The sequence below is a fragment of the Piliocolobus tephrosceles genome, unplaced genomic scaffold, assembly GCF_002776525.5.
Source record: "Piliocolobus tephrosceles isolate RC106 unplaced genomic scaffold, ASM277652v3 unscaffolded_36213, whole genome shotgun sequence".
Classification (NCBI taxonomy): Eukaryota; Metazoa; Chordata; class Mammalia; order Primates; family Cercopithecidae; genus Piliocolobus; species Piliocolobus tephrosceles.
In genome coordinates, this window is record NW_022320103.1 from 1 (window position 1) to 6,810 (window position 6,810).

The 6,810-nt window shown below is 35.3% G+C and overlaps 1 non-coding gene across 1 annotated transcript; it reads right to left on the minus strand.

Annotated features, from left to right (window-relative positions):
- Positions 1–936: 936 nt before the first annotated feature.
- LOC113222898 lies at positions 937–1,043 on the minus strand. Its single transcript, XR_003308564.1, has one exon. It is a non-coding gene; the product is annotated as a U6 spliceosomal RNA (small nuclear RNA).
- Between the last annotated feature and the right edge of the window lie 5,767 nt (positions 1,044–6,810).

Below are 6,810 nucleotides of genomic sequence, written 5' to 3' on the forward strand. Positions count from 1 at the left end.
GGAGTGGAAGAGATTCTGCTGATGAATGAGGACTCCATCCTGGCTGTGAGGAAATACTTCCAAAGAATCACTCTCTATCTGACGGAGAAGAAATACAGCCCTTGTGCCTGGGAGGTTGTCAGAGCAGAAATCATGAGATCCCTCTCTTTTTCAACAAACTTGCAAAAAAGATTAAGGAGGAAGGATTGAAAACTGGTTCAACATGGAAATGATCCTCATTGACTGACATATCATCTCACACATTCATGAGTTCTTCCATTTCAAAGACTCATTTCTCCTATAACCACCACGAGTTGAATCAAAATTTTCTAATGTTTTCAGGAGTGTAAAGAAGCATCATGTTTACCTGTGCAGGTACTAGTCCTTTACAGATGACCATGCTGATGTCTCTGTTCATCTATGTATTTATTTATTTGTTATTTATTTTTATTTTTTTCTTGAGACAGTCTCTCTCTGTCACCCAGGCTGGAGTGCAGTGTCATCTATTTATTTAAATATTTATTTAACTATTTTTAAGATTTAAATTATTTGTATGTAATATAATGTGTACTTTTACACTGTGGTTAATGTAATAACATATGTTCTTCATATTCTTAGCCAGTATATTAATTTCCTTTTTCATTAAATTTTTACTATACATAATTTCTTGTGTTTTCTATTTTTTTTATCATACTCTAAGTTCTAGGGTACATGTGCACAATATGCAGGTTTGTTACATATGTATACATATGCCATGTTGGTGTGCTGCACCCATTAACTCGTCATTTACATTAGGTATATCTCCTAATGCTATCCCTCTCCCCTCCCCACAACCCCACAACAGGCCCCGGTGTGTGATGTTCCCCTTCCTGTGTCCAAGTGTTCTCATTGTTCAATTCCCGCCTATGAGTGAGAGAACATGCAGTGTTTGGTTTTCTGTTCTTGCAATAGTTTGCTAAAAATATGGAACGCTTCACAAATTTGCATGTCATCCTTGCGCAGGAGCCATGCTAATCTTCTCTCTGTGGTTCCAATTTTAGTATATGTGCTGCAGGAGTGAGCACTGTTTGTTTATTCTTTAAGATAAAATGCCAAGCCTGACTGTACAACCTGACTTAAAAATAGATGATTTAATTAAGTTACCTATCATAATTTTATTCAAATATGGAAAAATACATTTTTCTATACCCGGTTATATGTTGCCTTCAAAATATAAACGGGAACATAAAAAATACAGCTCCTGTTCTCTTGTATCTTTCATTTTATCCAGAAAGAAATCTAAAAACAATAATAATGTTGAATTAATATCAGTTATGCTAACTGCTGTAATGTGAGGAAGTAAAAAAATGAATTATTCATAGCAGAAGGTAAATTGAGACATGTCTGGAATTAAAAGCAGAGATATTCTCTGTAAACTGACTTTCAAACATGTAATTGAAAATGTACATTGCCAGTCAGATATATGAGTTTGCAATTTCCAAGGAATACGATATCTGGAAGTTCCTAACTGGCAATGGAAAGGCCAAAAATGAAGGCTGTCATGTGGGGAGCAAGTGGACAGAGAAAAAAAAAAATACTTAAACTGGATTCTGAGGACCTTCCAACATTAAAGTGGGGGAACAGAAGAGACATAAAGAAAACAGAGGTGGAATACCTTAATATCAGAAGGAGAAGTGGGAGTGGTGATAAAAGCGTATTTAAAAAATGAATGTGCTTAGAAGGAGAATCAATAGACTTATGGAAAATATGAATTAAAACTGAGCACTACAGCAAAAAAATAGATGACAGTGCAGAGCTTACTGAGAGCTGAATTGATAGAATTAATCAGCAGAAGTCATATTGGGGTAGGTAGAAGAGTGAATCAGAAAAGAAAATTCAAGATAACCCATATAGAAAATTGTGAGAGATCTGCCTTTGCAATGGAGGGAAGTAATAAGGTTGGAACCCCAAAACATGTGGATTATCTTTTATCTGTATAGTGTTTCCTTTTTGAAAATATATGTTACTGAATAAATTTCATAAATGTGATGCATTGGCAAATCATATTAATACATTTAATTTTTATACATTTAAAGCACAGAATATAAAATTATTAACAATAGTAATTGATCATTATTTTGATTAATACTCTGTAAAATGTCAGTAAAACTAACACGTTTCTTGCATAAAATAAAATCGGAAACTGGAAAAGAGATTCTCTTTCTCAATATTGTAGGAATGGGGAAAGGATTCCCTATTTAATAAATGGTGCTGGGAAAACTGGATTGTCATATGCAGAAAACTGAAACAGGACCCCTTCCTTGCACCTTATATAAAAATTAACTCAAGATGAATTAAAGACTTAAATGTAAAACCCAAAACGACGAAAACCCTAGAAGAAAACGTAGGCAACAGCATTCAGGACATAGGCATGGGCAAAGATTTTATGATGAAATCACCAAAACCAATTGCAACAAAGGCTAAAATTGACAAATGGCATCTAATTAAAGAGCTTCTGCACAGCAAAAGACACTATGAATCATCAGAGCGAACAGGCAACCTACAGAATGGGAGAAAATTTTTGTGGTCTACCCATCTGACAAAGGTCTAATATCCAGAATGCACAAAGAACTTAAACAAATTTACAAAAAGAAAAGCCCCATCAAAAAGCTGTCAAAGGACATGAACAGACACTTCTCAAAAGAAGACATTTATGCAGCCAATAAACATGAAAAAAGCTCAACATCACTGATCATTAGAGAAATGCAAATCAAAACCACAATGAGCTACCATCTCATGCCACTCAGAATGGCAATTACTAAAAAGTCAGGAAATAACAGATGCTGGTGAAGCTTTGGAGAATTAGGAAAGCTTTCACACTGTTGATAGGAATGTAAATTACTTCAACCATTGTGGAAGGCAGTGTGGCGATTCATCAAGGGTCTAGAACCTAGAAACACCATTTGACTCAGCAATCCCATTGCTGAGTATATACCCAAAGGAACATAAGTCATTCTATTATCAAGTCATGCACGTGTATGTTTATTGCAGCACTATTTACAATAGCAAAGACAAGAAACTAACCCAAATGCCCGTCAATGACAGACAGGATTAAAAAAGATTGTGCTTAGAACCTAGGTGACGACTTGATAGGTGCAGCAAACCACCATGGCACACATATACCTATGGAACAAATCTGCACGTTCTGCACATGTATCCCAGAACTTAAAGCAAAATCAAAAAAAAAATAAAATAAAATAAAAAAAGGAAGTTGGTCAAAATCAGGTGAAAATACAACATGAACCAAGGAATTTAAGAGAGCAGGAGATGGTTGTGTATAATTGAGGAAAAGAGAAGATTAATAATTATTTAGGAAATCCCAATACAAAATTTACACATCAGGTATAAATAACAATAAATTATTTTACATTGAAATTCCATTCTGCTTGCATATATTTCTTTAGGCAGCCTAAAAAAATAAATAAATAAAACCAGAATTCTGTCATAAATTCTGGAGAGGCTGAAAAATTGTCTCACCTCATTTCAAAGTCCTATTTATATTCAGTCAGGAAATGGTGGCTTGTAAAAATACCTGACAGAGGAGCAGCATCTAGATTGAAGTGCAGAATACACGTGTTGATGGTTAACTGATTCTGACACCTGGCACATTCGTTTCCTGGCTCTCGGAATTCCAGAGTACACTCCCATATGAAGGTAACCTCCTAAACTTAAGTAAAATATACATCTTTGCTGGTTCTGGGAGCTGACACACTTTCCCCTTTCCTCCTTGCTTTTCCGTATCACATTTTCACTCCCATATCACATTAGTTTCCTTCCTCTTCCTCTAGAAATCGGCACTGTGCTCTCTTCTTCACTCATCATTAGCCTGCACTGCCGCTTCATACAGCTGTTTTCAGTTCTCTTGTGGGTTTATCCATTACTTTCCCCAAGTTGTTTGCTTTCTCCCTCTTTTAAGGATGCAAGTGATTCCTAGATTTGGCCTCTTGGAATCCCCTATTCCTTGGAGGTTTTGTTACTCTTCACTCTTTTTTCTTTACTTTTGTCTGACTATTTCAGGGAGCCTGTCTTCAAGTCCTGAGTTTCTATCATCAGCTTGGTCTATTCTGCTGTTAATACTTGTGATTGCATTGTGAAATTCTTGCAGTGTGTTTTTCACATCTATTAGGTCCATTGGGTTCTTTTTCATACTGGCTGTTTTGTCTGTCAGCTCCTGTATCCTTTGTGATTCTTAGTTTCCTTGGTTTAGGTTTTACTGTTTTCCTGAATCTCAATGAAATTCCCTTCTATCCATATTCTGAATTATATCTCTGTCATTGTAGCTAACTTATTTTGGTTAAGAACCCTTGTTGGAGAACTAGTGTGATTATTTGGAGGACATAAGAAACTCTATTTAGAGTTTCTGTAGTTCTTGCGTTGGTTCTTTCTCATCTCTGCATATGGGAGTGTAACTTGAGTTCAATCAATAAATAGACTTCTTTTCTGGATGTTTTCACAGGGCTGCAGCTTTGTGCAGGGTCTTTATTTGTAGCTTACTTGTCTTTGGTTTAATGAGGGTATGTTAGTGAGAATTTTTTAGTGTTGAAGCTTTGGGCATGATCTAGTAGGTGACTCTTAGGTGTGGTGGTCAGTTGTCAGGTTCTTGCTCAGTCATGTGGCTCCCCTATATTTCCTCATGGTTGCAGCCATGCTCCTGCTCAATGCTATGAAATTGTGGGCTCCTCTCCCACTTGAGTGCTGACTGTCGCTTGTATCTTGTCACTCCCGGGCTGCCCACAACAATTCTGGGGTTATGTCAGGGTTAATGTTTACTCCCCAACTTGGAGGCATGGAAGGAAGGGACCTTAGTAGTAGTTGTAATTGAGAGTCTTTTGCTTGTCTCCTGGGGGCTCCACCCCAGAGATGCAGGCCAGCAATCACTCAGTGCAATCTGCCTGGAATGGGGGTGTCTGTGCTGTGGGCCCAAGCCAATGGTGGAAAAATGATGTCACAAGTATTTACAGTTCACATATACATTCTGGGGATTTGATCCAGGGAAGGAAAGCTGTAGGATTATCTGGGAGACAGAGGCTATTATTCCCTACTTTTGGGAATAGTAACTTGTCTGATTCCTATAAACTGTGTGAATGGGAGAATTTGAATTTAGATATGTGAATCTGTATTTGACACCAGGCTGGTTATTTTCTATTATAACAAAGTAGAGGGCAGATCAGTGATGAAGTCATAAATGGTTAATATAGTGCTGGGCAGAGGATGATATTGTGCTGCTCTTGCAATTGGGATCCACAGATCTACATGCACCTTAAAAAAACTAGAATCCCAGTGGTTTTAGCAGTAAACTAAATGGGCATTATTGACTCTCAATAAGAGCTGAATGGAAACTTTTGTCATTGTCTATTATAATCCCAGCAAATACGGCCATGATGGAGCAAAATAGCTTCATTGTTGAACACTTCCTAGTAGAAGAAAAAATGAGAAACTAGTAAAAACTCCACTTACTATGTAGCTGATTTGCTAAAGTAGAGCTCATTCCATTTAAGGACTCAGTATCCATAGGGCCAAGAAAAACTAACTTCTTATGCAAAATAAAAAGTTAGAGTTAGAGTTCAGAACCACTCTGAAAGTTAATTCTTTACATGATAATATTCAATATTTGTAAATTTATGATTTTGCAAAGATGGTCTTTTTTATTCAATAAGAATTGACTTGGATAAGAACTCCTGAAAACCTTTGAAAAATGACAGTGATTTAATTGATAGTATTTTCTAAGTCACATATGTTTATTGGAGTGATACCTCTTCGAAGGGTACAAAAATTAGTTCTCATAGTATAAAGAAATCTGACATATTACAATAGTTTGTGACTCTCCAACAAGTCTATCCAACAAAATTTGATTGCTTAATATACATCTTTCTCACTGGGTTTTGTTGTGTATCACATGAGAAGCACTGATATTGAGTTCAGGAGGATACACAAATATTTGCAAGATCAGCGTCACAAACCTAGGGTAAATAGAAGACTGTGATTGTAGGACTTTCTGTCAATTTTTTGCTGAATCTTAAAGTCTTATCACACTTTGTGGTTTTAGCCTGCATACCTTTGGGCTGCCATTGACTATCTTATGGTTATTACTTATGTTTGATCCTCAGTTTTTCAGGGTGTTTTGTAGACTTTGAGAATTAAATGCAAATAGCTTATATTATATGATTTATTTCTACTAAAGTTAGTCAACACATCAATATTTATGTTAAGTACTGAAAAGAAAACAGTGTTGGCAATACCTGGATGAACACTGCAGCTAGTGAAGTTTATAAATTATTTTCTCATATAAAGGAAAATTCAAAGCTTCATACACTATGAGAAATTTTTTAAAAATTATTCACATTTTTAGCAGTTTCGAATGATTAGGTAGATAATTACATTCATATTATTAATGTGAATTTATATAGATTTTTATTTTGCATATGTAATTTCACACAACAAAATTTACATAAACAAACAAATTACATTAAAAGTTATTCCACAATTATACTCATCAAATTAATTTAAATATCAATAACTTTTAAACTTAGATTTTAGTTTAACTTTTCTGTCATTCTTAACTTTACATTGAATAAAAAGAGCAAACTATAGTTTTTATCTGTGAAGTACAGGTGTACACAGTATACATAAATAGATATGCCAAATCTGTGTTATTAAAAGTTCATGAAGATTTCAATTAGAAAAAAACACCATAAAATGTTTTGAGTGCAGGGGAAAAATAGGCAATGATGAAAAACATCTTTCGACACATGTAGAGAGTGAATAAAGAAAGCAAAAACAGAGATAGAAAGT